Raw genomic sequence first — 17900 nt, 5'->3', positions numbered from 1 at the left:
TATCCTGATACTTGTCCTTTTGAATTTGGACTTTAGTCCTTATCTTTCCTATAAGTTATGTTTTTCCATAAATTCCAAATTCTTCCTCATCCTGTAAGTACTCTTCACTTGCTTAACTATCCACAAATTTTGTAGATCCATATGTTTCTTTTACTCCACTCTGAATACAGCACTGCGATCATATACTGTAAGCCCTCTACATATGCTTGAACTCATCTGCTCAAAGCTATTACAAAGAAAACGCCCTCGGTTGTCAAGCCACTGTTAAATACGATAAACTGCCTGTTATGAAACCATTCGTTAAGAAATTGCACCTTGATCCAAGTGACTTGTCCAACTGTAGGTCTATTTTAAACCTTTCTTTTATTTCTGAAGTCTCAGAGAAAGCAGCTGTCGAGCAGTTGTGTTCAATGTTACAGGGTAACAATGTTTCTTTTCAGCCGGGCTTTAGACCACAACATAGATAGAGTCAGAGACTGATTTTGCTAATTTGTTAAATGACTTTCTTCTCTCCTCTAACTGCGGTTACATTTCTATGCTTGCGCTATGAAATTTAAACACAGCATTGGGTACTATACACCACAATATCCTATCAAACACAGTTTTAATCGTCTTATTATTTTAACCAGGCTGGAAAGCCCTTTTTGGCACGAGTGCACAGGCCCTCTCCTGATTTAGGTCCTGCCTGAGTGATTGTGCCCAGAGGACACATTAAGTAATGTACAGTGTCTCTCAAGGCTCAGTGCTTGGGGTGCTGCTGTTCTTGTTGTACACAGTGATAGATGTTCATAGTAGGTTTCCACTATTATGCTGACAACACGCTACTGTATGTATCAGCTAAACAAATTTCTAAATTCTTTAAAATGGAAGACTGTTTAAAGGACATTCAGAGGTTAGATGATCTGCAAATCTCAAAGAAGTCATTCAGCTATCAGTATATGGTCCTAAATCTGTGAGTAGGAAGGCAAATGTCATCATACTATGAACCTTGATGGACACAATTTTATCTGTCACAGCAATCAAAGACTTCCATGTTGTTATTGACTCTGAATATTCATTTGATGTTCACAGTTCATACACATCCAGGGTAACCTTACTACTTAAGATCACTGCTGCCACATGATCGTGTTGGTGGGTTGCTTGTGTCTTGTAGTTGACTGTGTGTTGGTGTGTGTTAGTTGACTGTGTGCTGGTTAAGATCACTGCTGTCACATGATCGTGTTGGTGGGTTGCTAGTGTCTTGTAGTTGACTGTGTGTTGGGTGTTTGTTAGTTGACTGTGTGTTGGTGTGTGTTAGCTGACTGCATTCTGGTGTGTGTCAGTTGATTGTGTGCTGGTGTTAGTTGACTGTGTGCTGGTGTTAGTTAGCTGACTGTGTGTTGGTGTGTTTTAGTTGAGTGTGCTGGTGTGTTAGTTGACTGTGTGCTGGTGTGTGTCAGTTGACTGCATGCTGGTGTGTGTCAGTTGATTGTGTGCTAGTGTTAGTTGACTGTGTGCTGGTGTTAGTTAGCTGACTGTGTGCTGGTGTGTTTTAGTTGAGTGTGCTGGTGTGTTAGTTGACTGTGTGCTGGTGTGTGTTAGTTGACTGTGTGCTTTTGTGGAGCTGGTGTCTCGGGGAGTCTGTGTGCTCCCTGCTCTGTTTGAGTTGTGCTGCCATAGTGACATCTACCCTGTCACATCTGACCCAGTTTTTCCTCATCAGTCCCATGACTGATGTACACTCAGTCCTGCCATTTAATGACATCTCCTGACTGCATGTCTACCTGCCTCCAACAGGCATGGAACTGCACCCCTGTATTAGGGCTGCTGTGGTATAGAAATTTTCTTACCGCGGTATTCAAAAAATGCCACCTTTGCGGTTTGCAGTAATACCGCAACCAAACTCCAATCTGTTTAATTACTCATTCATTTGACGTTACTTGTCCCACATTACGCTGCCATTGCCGAGGATTTCACTTCACTCACAGTCAGGTTGTATGGGGGCTAAATGCACTGTGATTGGGCAAAATCAGAACAAATCCAGCAAGGTAAGCGAAACTGAGATGGCAAATTCTCAACTTTATGCAAATAAAAAACCACAGGAGGACCAATCAGCTCAGCGTGTGATGTGTTTGGTACGTGACGCTCACTAGGGATGTGAAAGTAACAAAAAGTCTGATGAAGATGGCGGAGGCTAAAGGCTGCGTGTAGCATGAAAACGTATATTATTAAATGACGAATGGGCAACCATTTGTGCCTACATCAGTACTGGTTGTTGTGTACATGTTACATGAACGTAGTCAGGGCCAGAGCGGTAGAAAAAAACTCTCTTAACGCGTCTGGTAAGGGCAAATAGACCACTGTAGATCTTCCTGCAAGCAAAGCTGCAAATTCATTTTGCCAACTGTCTCTGCAAAAACCTCCTTATCCAAGCAGCTCGCATCTCTCTCAGACAGCGGGACGCATTTATGGCAAAGTGAAACTGCCGAACACGGTTATTTTGGTGCTGACACCAAACAGACCAAGTGTGAAAGCATCCAAATCTTCTGAAGTGGCGAGACTGGGCCTATTTTTTGAAGAGATGAGCAGGACAGAATGGACGGACTTACATTACAGTTTACACAACCAGAGCTCAAATTGACTGTAAACTAAGCTGAACTCTGAGCTAACCTGAACTGAGCAGTAGGATAGCAGGGGATCTGGCATTTTATCTGATTTGGAAGCGGGGGGTACTACTATCCTTTTGGGGGTGTCTCTGCCTAAAGGGCGGAGACACGAGACACTCCTTGGAATTTGGAAATGTTAATCTCAGCTTAGTTTAAATAATTTTATTTAACTTTTTCCAGTTAAGGTGTAGTAAAATTATATTAGCCTACAGATATGCTTTATGCTTGTGAGCGAGATCAAATACAGTTGTTCTAACATTATGAACAATGTAGTTTCCACGACACCATAAGAATTAGCTGTTGGTTAATCAGCCAGTGGTTATTTAAAAGCCCTATAGCATGTTTGCAGCTATATCATTCATTGCAGCTTCGATACACGCAATTATTCCGTGGTGTTGTACAGGCTAGTTTCATCGTCCTTTGTTCCATATAGTGAACGAGTGGAAAAATGCAGATTGGACTCAAATCTCATTCCCAAGGGAAGCTAACCTCTGAGGTGATCTAGTCTTCACTGGCCAGTGACAAAATGGTACGGGGTTTGCTGGACTAAAACATCGAGCCTGGTGTCTGTTAGGTGTTAAGGCGAGTGGTTTTTGCTTTGGTGTGCATTGGTCTTGAATGCAGAGAGGCTTACAGGGCTGGGCAAATGATTGAATTTTATTTTCAATTATGATTTTGGCTTCCAACGATTATGAAAACAAGATAATCAATAAACTGGACTGGGCAGATAACCCCCATAGGAAAGGACAGAGCAGAATGTTCTTTCTTAGGAGACTGTGCAGCAGACTACTGCAGATGTTCTTTCAGTCTGTGGTAGCCAGCACACTATAGTTTGCTTTGGTGTCCTGGGGAGGCAGCATCAAGGCTGGAGAGACCAACAGACTAAACAAGCTGGTGAGGAAGGCCAGCTCTGTTGTTGGTCTAAAATTGGATAGTCTGGAGACACTGGTGGAGAGGAGGATGATGGATAAAATAAGGACCATCCTGGGCAACCCCTCTCATCCCCTCTACGATGAGCTGTGGCAGTGGGGAGCACCTTCGGCCACAGGCTCATCCCGCCCAAGTGCAAGACAGATCTATTCAGGCGCTCCTTTGTGCCGACTGCCATCAGGCTGTACAACAGTGCCTGACTCCTAGTAACCTTCCCTCCATGCCGGACTTATTCACCTATACATACCCTGGACTAAACACACTCTATCCCACCTGGTCACCTTACTGTTAATCTATATATCTACCCTTGACACTAATATCTAACACTTGAACACTTAAATACCGAACCCCCTGATCATTTGTTTACCGCTCCTGTCTTGCCTTTTTCACTGCATGTACTCTTTGGACACTGTAAACACCCAACCTGTTCTGCTCTTTTGTTTATTGACAACTATCATAGCTCGTTGCACCTTTTGCACTACATGTACAGTTTGTGCTCTTTTGTTGTTGTTTGTGCTCAAAATATTGCTCACTACTATATATATATATATATTATACTGTAGTATATTATATTTATTTTATTGTAATTTTTATTTTCTATCTTATCTATATTTCTTCACCAGTCTTTCTTCCTCTCCGCTGCTGTTAACACCCACATTTCCACACCTGGGGATTAATAAAGTCTTATCTTATCTTATCTTAATCAAGATAAAGCGATTATTGTACCGCATTATTTATATATATATCTATATCTATATCTATCTATATATATATATATATATACACACACACACACACACACACACACACACACGTACATCCACACATATACAAATATATATGTATATAAATGTGTGTGTATATGTATATATATATATATATATATATATATATATATATATATATATATATATAATTTATTAGTATTTTTTTATCTCCTTTTTTACATTTATTTTTATCAGTTGAATTATATTTAAAGTTCAAGAAAATCCACTCTTAAAAAAACAAGTTTTATAAATGCATGTTTCCAACATCAATGAGTAATCATGTTAAATAATCATGATCTCAATATTGACCAAAATAATCGTGATTATGATTTTTGCCATAATCGAGCAGCCCTAGAGGCTTAGGATATCAAAAGGGTCGAAGGAACAGGGACAGAGGGAAGAAGAGAGGGTCAGAGAGAGAGAGAGAGAGAAACAGAGGGACTTGGGGAGAGTCTGTGCAATGTTTAACCTCAGAATCACTGAGGCATTTATTAGCTCACATACTGCAATGTAAAAAGTCTGTCCTCCAATTGCCGCCCAACAGTATTTTGTACATTTTACCTGCCTGGATTAGAGGGATACTATAGAATCTCTCACTAATCCTGAATGCCCCCCCCCCCCCCCCCCCCCCCCCCCCCCACACACACACACACACACACGCACACACACACACACGTTCCTCTCTCGCGTACATGTCTTTACAAAAAACCTGTTTAGATCTGAAGTTTTTTAAAACCCAGGGAAAAGAGCTTCTCTAGCAGAAACAAATCTTTCTATATTTATCCTCCCCCATTTAAGGGATTTGTTTTAAGCTGAGAAGTCAAGACAAAGATAAAGCCATGGACAACGATTACATAATTGAGGATGTCTGTCTGTCCCGGGGATATTTTGGACGAGTAAAGCCCATTTGCCTGCCAGCAGAGCAGGTCGTCACTACCACCCAGACCTTGTGTTATTCAGTGTGGTTTGTGGAAGTTGTTCCCCCAATAACTATGGAGCCACAAAGACTAGGGGTTGCACAGAGTACTCGAGCTTTCAAGTACTCAAGCAGTTACATCAATTCCCGAGTTTCTACATTATGGCCGAGTACTCGCTAATCCTGTGATGCTACATCTCGTCCGCACTCTGTTTCCAGTTAGAGCCCTTGGTAAACAAGAGGAACAATGGCGACAGCATAAAAGGGTGAATTGATTGTTTGTTTGCTTTATTGTTGTATTTCACTGCACAAATTTTTTTTCCCCAACTGTAAACTGTAATAAACGTGTAACATTTGTGAGGTGGACGGATTTCTCAAGGATGGCTCTAACATTGAGTCTATCATATAATAGACTAGGCTACTAATGCAGCTAAACAAATTAATGTTGTTAAAAGATAGATGCAAGCAAATATGACTAATTTAATTTTAAAGTTGGTTAGGCTTACTAATGATGACCAGGCAAAAAAACAGATGCTATATCTAAACACAATAAGAAAATTTAACTGAGAAATAATTACATGTTTTCAAATTTACCCAGGTTTAACCCACTATAGTGTGCACAACAGAATTTGTTGACTGAGCTTTCTATCTTCGGCTACTGTAGAATGTTGGTAACAATAATGTTAAAATGTTGTCGGTATCATCCATACTTCACCATTGTGTAAGGTAAGACCAAGTGTTATCTTAATATCACACCCCCCACTACCCCCCCCACCCCCACCGAGTACTTGACTACTCGAGTTTTTCAGGAAACATGTACTCCAGTTGTAAAATTATGCACTCGTGCAACCCCCACTAGGGACTAGCAAATAATTTAAATATAAGAGTCAAAATTTGACCTTAAACTTGGTAACATATACCACCATGGAACCTCTTCACAGAACTCTACTATTTCTGAAATAACTGCATATCTTCAAAGGACTAGGTATTTAGATTCCCATCAGAATATACCCCAGAGCAGTCTGTTCCAGCAGCACAGTGGAAATCCAGGTGCCATCCACTGTGAATGAAATTTCCTGAAGAACACCCCTGTTCTTTTTTTCATAAAAACTTTTTTACTTTATATGTTACAGAAATATTCACAGTTGACTTCCTGATGAATCAAATGAAATACATAATTCACTAAATGAACAAATTATTTTTTGTTCTTCTTCATGAAACCCTCTTTAACCTTTGGTTTGCTTTTGATATTAGCACAGGGATAGATTCTAAATACACTCCCCAGGATCAGAGACTGCTGCATAACAGAAATAAACATAAATCGCTGATTTTTCTTACTAAAATGAATAATTCAAGCTTCTCGTGTCCAAATGGATTCTGAATGATATCCAGGACACACATTTAATAATGCTAAATGCTGTCCTGAAATCTGTGGTCCCCACCAGTCTGTCTGGGTGACATGCATCCTCTGCAGGATTATCTGTGTCTACCCAGAGGCTGTGGAGGACATTACCACCATTCCTCAGAAGGCCACACAGTTATGACAGATGCTGCATTCCATTTGCCTCAGAAGTCGGAACTCGGAGCTGGGAATGACATCACCACACCCAAGCTGACTGCATTCTTAAACAACAAGTCGGAAAACCGTTTTAGCTAGGTTAGCTGTCAGTAGCCATTGTTAGCAATACCAGTTGATAACAACACATTAAGAGGTATTTTGCGCATACAAACACCGTAACAACATGTCCACAGTCATACTGTGTGTACAACTGATTTAATGAGACACAACTAAGACAGAAGTGCCAATAAACAGTAAACTACTACAGCTTTCACTACTTCAATACTGGGGGCAGCCATCTTGGATTTTGAAGTCAGGGTTTGTGAGGTTCCTCCGACTTTCCGAGTTGGAAATCCGACTTCAGGGGGCGTTCCTGCCGAAATTTCCACTTGGGAACTCGGTAATTCCGACTTCCGAGTTCAAATGGAACGTACCAAGAGCCCCCACTGGGAGTCCAGAATGAGAGAGATGTCAGGAAGGTTGGGGAAGACCAGCAGTGAGAGTAGATTACAGCACCCAGGAGACTGAGGTCCAGGACTGCTTTCAGCTGTGTGACCTGGAGTTCTCACTCTGATCCACTGGACCTGCAGCTGTGATAAAAAATCTGGGCCATATGAGACATCGCTTGTACAGAGTTGTGTTTGTAAGAACACAAAATGACAACAAATACCAGTCAAAGGACACGGACATGTTTGCAACCCAGAGTCCTGCTCTGAACTGCTGTTTTACAAATGGGAACGTGATTACACGATAACAGAAATGCTTAATGTTTGTTTGCATCCAAGTAAGTTTTTTCCCTCTCACAGATGTAATTATTCTTGAAATCTGACTTACATGATCAGAATTGTCCATGTCTAGGGTGCAGTAAGAAGGGCAAGATAAAGCTATCAGTCCATTACATCGGCATGTTTGACTTACATAATGTCATTCTTTTGAAAATGAGATGAAGATATTTTGCAGATTTCCTACCCCGCTTCCCCTCTCCCACTGCACCACCAGATTATCAATCATCCTCTTAGACCAGCCGCCACTGAAGACGGATGAGTTTGAAGGTCTGGTTTTACGGATGTCTCAACATCTTTGATGCATCTGTGACAGGATGTGAGACATTACTATGGTCTGTTCTTTAGACACAATGACTGAAAAGAGAGGACTGCCTCATTTGGGTTACCATGGACAGCAATAAGGCAAGCAAATGAGGGCCCCAGGTCCCATGATTACCAACTGTCAGTCAGCTGCCTGTTAAAACAGCCTGACGGTTACAAAGATACATGCCTAGCACATTAAGGCCCTGATTATGAAAATCTGTCATGGTGCCCAGTCAAACTAACACTGTGCCATCCAATCAGCAAAAGAGGAAATGCCAAAGGTCTAAATAAACAACAGAGGAAATATGAAATGTTCAAACAAATAGGCGAAGAAGACTCAAAGTTCAGGATGCTTCATATATTTTTGTCTCAGAGATGAGTAAGAAAAAAAAACATTTGGATCTGACATTTCATTGAATCTGACATTTTTCAAGAGGAAAGGATGAAGGGTGAATATCCGAGTCATGCAAGTTAGTTTTCTTTGGTTTACCAATGAAATCACAGGCATGTTTAAGGTTCATTTAAGAGGTGAACATCAAACTGCAGTTAGATTCATGGTCTTTCAAAAAATAACTGTGGAAATGAGTAAGTCTTATACATTGTGCAGGTTTCTGCTGCTCCACGGGAACAGGGCTGAGCTGCATAGCTGAGCTGATTAAAAGATTTGGGACATGATGAGAACAGAGGGAGGGTCACTGGACAAGGCCTACACCTGTTTACAGCCAACCAAGGCACAGCTATGGATAACAACAACAACTACATTTTGGGTGTCAGTAACATTCATTAATGCATCTGTTTTCACCTGGTTACTCCAGCATGAGGACAATTTATACCGTTACAAGAACTCCAAAACCATGTTGGATCACCAGTGTCATTTTTGTTAATAATTAAGGGTTAATTTCTATACAAATGTTATCATTAATATTTGCAATCTTAATAAATTTTTATGAGACTGAATTGTGATTACCACACACCTGTTTGTGTTAATCAAAAATGAAGTACAGTTGGTTCAGCATAAAACAATTTCCAACATACGAAATCTAAGCAGGACTTTTGGTTGCTTGCTTTGTTTGTATGCTGCATGGCAGAGGATCCTGACTGAGTTAAACCCAAAGCTGCTCAGAGCTCTGGGTTAACTGGCTAACACTGTTTGTGGCTTATCTTACCCTCAGGTGAGACGGACCCATGTGCTGTCATTCTCAAACAGTATTCTAATCTTAAACGAATCAATGAGTCCCATCTTCGTCTCTGTTCCCAATTTACCAACCTGTGCCTGTAATCCCTGGTCTGCCACAATGCATACTGGGAAACAAGTCACTATGGGTCAAGCTCCTCATTCTGAGCCACAGTGAATTGCAACTGCAGGGCAAGGATGGGGTCATGTCGACGTTTATAACGACACAGATCTTACAGATTTTCTTATAGAAACAAACTAATTCTTATGATGTAGTGTACTGTCCAGACGAAGAGCTCTGTGAAACTGTAATATATCCAAATACTCATGATAAACAAACAATGCAAGTTATCTATGTAACTGTAGAAGACCACAGAGTTCCCCTAAGAGAGGCAAAAAACATTGTGCAAGATATGAGGACTAAGGTGTTGTCTTTTAGGCTGTGCGGTATTTCACAACTGTGGTAAGGCTAATGTGTCATTTCTGGAAAATGCTACTAAGAATTTCTATTCAGCATTTATAAAATACAAAAATACAAACAAAATGGGAAAGTTTTTGTGGGTCTGCTTTTGATTAAACTTCTCACAGTGCCAAAGAAAAGGATTTGGTCACAAGCTCAGATGATAGTGATGGAAATAGTAAATGGAGTTCAGCACAACAGTGTAAACACAATAACAATATATTCTCTACTGATATCCTTACTACTCACATCTGTGCATTCAGACAGCATGTTAGCATTTCACTAACTCTCACTTTCAGTCGAACCAAAACAAGTGCATAAATTGCATTAAATCTGACCCCCTAAAGATGGTTAGAAAAGTGGGCTGCAGAGTTTAAAGAAACACAGCACATCACTTTGCACACTAGTAAATGGCAGGTTTTGGGGGGGGGGGGTAGATTTTCAGACCATCTGTTACAACAAATGACAATGATTGTATTTATGTTGTTGATTGCTTCTTTAAAACATGAGAGATATAATAATCCATAAACCAGATCCACATCAAGCTTGAATTTATCATTCCTGAGGACACACTGGATCATGTCCTATATTTTCCCTAATTTTAGTGAACAAATACATGAAAGTTTTTTTTTTCTTTTTAACCAGACCTCTCTTTGATCACCATTTACTCTGAGGCTTTACTAAGACCTACATCCATTATAACACCACACAGGATCATTCTGGAATAATGACAATGTACACCATACAGCGAAGTATGAGATAGCTCAATTTGTATAATGGTTGCTTCATTTTCCTTTAGTAAATGCCATCAAAGACATGCATCTCCCTCAGGTCTTTTCCCTCACAGGTCACTGCATGGCCTGAAAAAGCCACATGTAGGTCAGGCAGTTCACTTGAGGTGCTTGTATGTTTTGAATCCAGCACTTCCTCAGATCTACTAAAAACCATAGTATTGCTCTACATAGAATACTGTCTGTTTTTTGGTTTTGATCATAAACAACCCTGTCTTCATTTGACTGTCCTTTGTTACAAAGAAGTAAATGGGCTGATCAGCAGGAATGGTACCAAGATCCTAATCAGCCTTTAAAGAAGCAAGGAAACAAACAAAACCTATCTTCTTTCACACTACACATCCCATGATACACCACTACAACTGTCTAGAACAGTCTCCCAGAATCTCCATGGAGACAGGCCAGAGAGTGACAGATGGCATGAGCATGTTCAGTGGCAGCTATACAGGGAGCATTTGAGAGCAGGGGTGAAAGTAGGTCAGGATCAGAGAGACCAGGATCAGACATAACTGGACAGGGCAGTGTTCACAAACACACACACCACACAGAACAGTACTCACTCACAGACACATGCACACGCACAGAACAGTAGTCACTCACAGACACACAGATACGCGCATGCACACACAGACACGTGCATGCATGCACGCGCGTGTGCGCGCACACACACACACACACACACACATACCAGACAGAACAGTACTCACTCAAACACACAAATGAGAAATGAAATTTGACAAAAACAAAACAGTCAGTGAAAAACAAAACCCAGTGCTCTGTTAGAGATTCATGATCTCAGTACACATTAATTTCATAAGACACAACAGAGTTCTATAACACCACAAAGGTAATGTTTTAAACTACCTTTCTCTGCAATCCCTGCCACTGTGAGTTTTTTTAAAAAAATCTTTTAACTGCTCATTTTGAACACTCCTGTTTATCTGATAAACAAATAACATAATGTAATTAAACAATTTAGCCTCCAATCTATGCAGTACAAGTGCTGAGTGAATGAGATATTCCATTTCTGTAAGCTACTTAGTCTCAAAATGTCTTGTTAGATATGAGTAGCTCTGTGAAGCTTTAGATGAACTGAGGGTCAAAGCAGTAGAGCTTGGTCACTTTTTAGCAGAATAATCAATGACTTATTAGTTACTAATATATTTACATAACCTTTTTTTTATCCCAACTTCTCCCTTGGCCACAACCACCAATATACTCCTTACCAAAAGGAACATTTTCACAGGCCGACACTGCACAGTCCCACAGGCATCACCACAGAACTGTGGCCCACTGTCACAGAAGATTATGAGTTATCTAGGTAGACAAACAAATGTAAACGCTTCACGGATAATGCATGGGCGTGTTACTAGCTTGTGTCCAACAGTCCTTAGGCTTTTGATAAAGGTTGGTGGATCAAATGATGAGGTTTTCATGCTGAAGTGATACTCTATTTTAGACATTCCTCAAACTCTCTCTGGGCTTGTGTGCCTATTTTAAGTGATTTTGGTGTGAGTTTCAAATGATGGAATGTGATCTTTGCAGAGCTGGAACATCATTGAGAACTGAGCTTCAGGGGGGAAATGAGCAGAGGATGGCCTGACCATTTAATCCTAAAGGCTGGTGAGAATACTGACTGCTCATTATGTTGAGTCTGCAAGGACAGATGTTCAATCTGTCTCTACAGCTTTATCTGTGCACGTCTTCTTAATGTTATGAAAAATGAAATCATCGGTCCATGGATGAATCTCAGCGTAGTGTTACTGTTAACAAACAGCATTCAGATTCTGCAAACACGTCTCAGAAAACAGGCAGCTCAAAATGTAATAACACTGCGTTACAATGCCTAAACCTCATCTTCATCTGTACACGAAATTCATCTGTTTGACTGAATCTGTACATCTCATTTATAGGCCTACTGAGAAAAACAAACAAATATTCTGTGTAAACAAAGGCTGGACTTTACAGAGAGAATTCAGTTTAGAACCAGCCAAATCTAAGCTACAATTCTCATCTAAACGTATTGTATTGACATGAGCTGCACTGCAAAGTTACTCATCCAAAAATGAATGTGACTTTTTCCCACAGTCCAGCCATTAGGCAAAACATTAATTTCTATGATACCTAAGAGTGCCAAACGTAAGACTCTGCAAAAGCACCAGGTAGACTCAAGTTTTATTTTTCTTTATGGCCACACAGCATCTGTAATAAAAAAAAATATTGATCAAAATCAAATGAATATAGTATTTGTCAGAAACGTTTAACAGGACTGTGTGTCTGTCGGGTCCAGACAGAAATGTACGGAGGTGTTAAAAAGGATAGGAAACCCCCTGAGTAAATCCATATGTACTCATTCATATGCAGCAAGTTAAACAGACCCTGGGAAACAAATTCAACATTGACACTTGCTGGACTATTTGAAATTCCAGGAGGGAAACCGAGGGAAAATGGACTATTAGCTGGAGGGTGGCATATTAATAATCCTAGTGTCAGTCAACCCCAGCCGGCTGTCAAAGTACTGCACGACTTCCCCTGAGCATGCTTGATATTTTGGTAACTGTTAACAAAAAGCCTTTTTTGTCTTTGTTTGCGGCATGTGAAAATGTCATCATATTTTGCTTTTTCGGTTTAAATTAAAGAGGACCGTGCATAACCTACACTGAAGAGACCGTTGATGGGACTGACACTGTTGTCATGCGCATTCGGTACTGGTAAGTATGCCCTGAGCTGATGACAGGACTTCCGGCGAACTGAGCAATTTATTAAATGACATTCTTTAATCTTATGCATTGTACACTGATCACAAAGGAAATCTATGGAAAATGGAACAGCAAAATGCTGATATTCAAACCCTGTAGCACTACGCGCACGTGGCCCGATCTGAGTTGTTGTTTTGGTTGCTCGCTCTGCCAGATTGTTTCTTCAGTTAAAAAAAAAAAGCAAGCGCACATGCCAGATGTTGCAGAAGCTGAACATCTTTTTTGGCTGCAGTCATCAGGCTTTTTTGGCTGCAGTCATCTCAGGATGAGCACGGAATGTAATTAAAGTGTCATTTCAAGTCAGCATGGCGGTCTTTAATTTATCTTACAGAGTATTACAGAGTGAAAACAATAAAAACTTTTGCAAAACTCACTGTAGTTTTACAATTAGCAAATTAGTACCTCGCTACTCAATTCACTCGATCTACCACTCATCATCTAGTGCATCCGTAACATCAGTTGCTCTCACTTTCTGTATCATTAGGAATTTCAAAATTAACCAACATAAGAAATATCAGTGTCAATACAAATGAGGTAATTAACTGCTCTGACAGCTGACAATCACTGCGGAAACCCAAATATCACGCACAGTTCGAGAAATGTTTTCACACGGTCAAGAGTCTTACCTGATAAAAGGAGAAGAGTCAGCAGGAACGCCAGCAAACCAGAAACCATCTTTTTGAGGACAAAATTTCTACTCTCCGAAACGTCTTGAAGGACAAAGATAGAAGCTTCATTCGTCAGCTAAGAAGCTCTCATATCTATAGTTGTGTGTATCCAGTGCGATCTGTGATGAGAATACCAACAGGGTGTCCGGGATGTTAGCTTGTCTTATCCAAATTCAAAATGCCATCTGGGAAAGACGCGTGCCCTTTCAGTGTCCTGGCGACAAAAAAAATTGTGCCTAATTTTGATCCTTTATCCAACCCTGCGTCGTGTTATCGAAGTGAACTTTCAGTAAACCGTAGTCGCAGGACTGAACAGAAATCAGCTTAAACACCACCACTGAGACGGATGCCGTAGATCGTAGTAAGTGAAGACGCGCAGCTTGTTTTACCTCACTTCAATTCAACTGGCAATTCGGCTTCTGGTGATTCCCATTCCGAGAGTACAGCACTGCACACCAACACCTAAAGATTCAGTGCAGGTTCCAATTTACATACTCTAGTGGACACCCCGAAGCGTAAATAATATCTATATTCTCAACGTGTTGTGTAATTCATTCCTGTTCAGCACTACAATCCTTTGAGCGAACGCATTCCTTGTCGTGATGCTTTGACGAAGAGAGATAAATGAGGATGAGATATAACAACCATTGGAGACGCGAGACACAGATTTCAAAGAGGACGACTTGTTTGTTGAGTTCCTCCGGGTACAGACTGATTGGTTTTGAGATTAGGTATCAGGACTGACCCGTCAAAGTAGGAGGAGTTCCGGCAAACGGCTGACCTAATCAATGGTACAAATCCACTAAGAGAACCATGTGACCAAGCATGACTTATATAGTTTATTACTATCATCATCATGATCATATGTATGATTATAATTAATTGTAGTAGTAGTAGTATTGTTATTATTATTATTGCACTTTTCTGAATGATCATAGACTGCATGTGAATAGTATGCTACTATAATAGGCTATTCTACTATATGCGATCTATGTTGTATTTGTGGCATATGTTGTATGTTTTTCCACTGACTGGCAAGTCAAATGCCTGTACACCTTGCACATTTGGTGAATAAAATTATTTCTTCTTCTTCTTCTTCTTCTTCTTATTATTATATTGTTGTTGTTCCCAGGTCATCCATCATGTTCTGTGTTTCTCAAATAAAATCAACTTATGTGTGTTGCAAATCAATTCAATTTTACATTACACGTTGTCACACTGGCAGCATTACAGGAAACCTGAAATGAGATCCCCGAAAAACAAGACTAAGGAGACTGACAAGAGAAGAAGAAGAAACTTCGAGATGAACAGACTCAAAATGAAAATGGCAAGCTGTTGGTTTGATAGTAGGTTGTCAGAGTATTGTAATGTGTTTATTATAGAGCAGTGATTCTCAACCCCAGTCCTGGGGGCCCACTGTCCTGCACATCTTTGTTTTAACTCTTCATTTTCACAGTTAATTGAGCTAATCAAGGGCTTGACACTTAACTGATCAGTGGAATCAGGTGTGTCAGTCCTGACTTAAAAGACGTGCAGGACAGTGGGCCCCAGGACTGGGGTTGACAGTCATTGTTATAGAGAGTGCAAAAGAACGTATAGTAAGTAAGAGAGTAAAAATCTCAGAGAGAATGAATGGGTCTTTGGGCACTGTCTGGTCCCATATCCTTTATGGCTAAATGTCTACCTACAGGGAGGCAGGTACACATGCAGGGAGACAGAGAGAGATACAGGGAGACAAGGAGAGATGAAGGGCAGTGTGCAATCAAAGAGTGTCATGACTGAGAGTGCTTCGAGAGGTCATTAGCAAGAGGAAGTGGACTGGATGTAACATCAGGTCATGTTTCTCTTTGAAACCACAATAATATAAACTGAACAGAAATATATCAGTCTGTCACTTCAGTTTAAAGAATAATTCCCCTGATCTAAGTAATGTTTCTGTCTATCTAAAGCTCTAAAGTTGGCCATGTGTAGCAATATTGGAATGAAATCTAGTCATCTTCTGAATCATTTTAATGTCATACGCGTTTACGCAGCCAAATGTCTCCCTCTTGTGGTCTAAGACTGCACAAACGCTGTATGTCAAATTGGCCTAATTTGTTTTATTGTCAATGCTGCAGAAATCTCTGTCGGCTGCAGTTTGATTTTCACTTGAAAAGGTGGTTACAATTGGTTCATAACATTTTACTATTAGGCTGCTACTAAGTATATGCCGCTTTGATGTTCTGCAATGGCTATCAAATTTTTGATGAATATGACAAAATTTGAATTGAAAGGCTTTCCTTTCATCCACATCCATTCACTGTGAGTGGTAGAAATGAATATATCCACTGATTGTGCCTGTGTCTGTGATGATGGCGTCTCGTAGTTCTTTCAGTGTATTTACATAACCTTTCATATGGAAAAATGCCCCTTCACAGCCCTAACACTGTTATCATCAAACGGAGCACATAAACAATGTAATACAAACCTATGAAATTAATAAAATGCAAACCAAGGCCTTGAAATTAATACAATGCAAAGTAAAGCTGAGAACTGAATGTTCCAGTCTGTTGACAGATGTCATTCATGACAATCTCAGTGAACTATGTGCCTTTAAAAATACATCACTCTTGCTGAATGAAATCTTTGTTGCTGTGCAAATCTCATTATTTGAAAGAAAGAATGTCAACCTTTCACTAAATCACATCACAAGTGTGATTTAGTGAAAGTGTTAAGTTTCCGTGATTACACGCACACACTGTGAACAGTGAGCAGTGAATTTATCCTCTGCATTTAACCCATCCAACACACACCAGACACAGTGGACAGCATTCCTTGCGCCCGGGGAGCATTAGGGTTAAGTGCTTTGCACAGCTGTGGATGTTGGGCCTGGGAATTGAACCAGCAACCCTCCAGTCACAAGCCCAGTTCTCTAACCTTTAGACCACGGCTGCACCAAAAAGTTCATTGGGAGAGAGCGGATGCAGTCCCCCACTACCACAAATCATGCAGTCGAGATTCCCGCATTTGGGGAATTTGCAGAGGTCAGCATAGCCCAAGTGCAATGGCCAAGCCTCACCCTAGGTGAACCACCTTCGTGATCATGGTGTCTCCCCTGCCAGGTAAGTATGCAACATGCAACTACTAGAGCTACTAGCACTATTGCTGCTGATGCTGCTTCTATGGAGCTTTTGTTTTTCCATTGTTATTGTTAAATCACACACAAACCATGGGGTAACAGACAAATAATTGCAGGCCTCTTTAATGTCAGAGATTCATACATTTATTCAGACCAAATTCTGAAAATGGTCTTCTTACAGATGCTTCATGAAAATATCTCCAAAAGAAAGCTTGCCTGTCAAATCTAACATAACTGTCAAATTGACTGTGTCTGTCAAATCTACTATGCCTGTCAAATTGACCATGTCTGTCACATCTACTATGCCTGTCAAACTGACCTTGTCTTTCTTACTGTACGTTCACACTGAGAGCGGCGAGAGCGTCAAGAGTCGCCCAAACCTCCCTGCCAACGACGCTGTTGAACACTGCGGACGCTCTGCAGTTGATGAAACAGGTGGGTACAAGTTCCTTTGGAAAGCTTGGTTATGCAAATGTTTTTAAAGGGGCCATAAAGCAAACAATATAATATATATTATATATATATATATATTATATATATATTATATATATATATTACTTTGACGCTCTCGCCGCGTACTGTACGTTCACACTGAGAGCGTCAAAGTGACCGGAAGTCATTCATTTTCAATGAGAGCCAGCGTCTTTAAGCGGCGAAGAGCGTCGCGGCAGAGGGCGTCGCGGCGAGGGTGGTTTGGGCGTCAAAACACAGTTGAAGTTCGGTTAACTTTATGGTAATGAGATATGACGCGGTTTGGCGGCAACCAATAGGAATTTGGAGGTGCTCCGCTCTAGAGAATTTTAGAGAACACAACAGTATAAACTATTGCTCCCACAAAACTTTTGGTCCTAAGCAAAATGGAGGAGAAACTAATTATATCTGTGGCGGGTTTCCCCATGCTCTACGACGTGTCCCTGTTATATATATTTTGTGAAGGTTGAATGGAATTGCGTCTTAATTTTAGCGCCATAGCAGGCAGAACAGTTGGTTGATGCTAATCAGTCGGTAATTTTTACTTTACTAGTT

The 17900-nt window shown here is 40.5% G+C and overlaps 1 non-coding gene across 1 annotated transcript; it reads right to left on the bottom strand.

Annotated features, from left to right (window-relative positions):
• Positions 1-16703: 16703 nt before the first annotated feature.
• Positions 16704-16865, bottom strand: LOC115819879 (U1 spliceosomal RNA). Its single transcript, XR_004025553.1, has one exon. It is a non-coding gene; the product is annotated as a U1 spliceosomal RNA (small nuclear RNA).
• Between the last annotated feature and the right edge of the window lie 1035 nt (positions 16866-17900).

The sequence above is a fragment of the Chanos chanos genome, chromosome 8 (genome assembly GCF_902362185.1).
Source record: "Chanos chanos chromosome 8, fChaCha1.1, whole genome shotgun sequence".
Classification (NCBI taxonomy): domain Eukaryota; kingdom Metazoa; phylum Chordata; class Actinopteri; order Gonorynchiformes; family Chanidae; genus Chanos; species Chanos chanos.
Note: the sequence above shows the minus strand (reverse complement) of the source record. Positions and strands in the feature narration are given on the sequence as shown.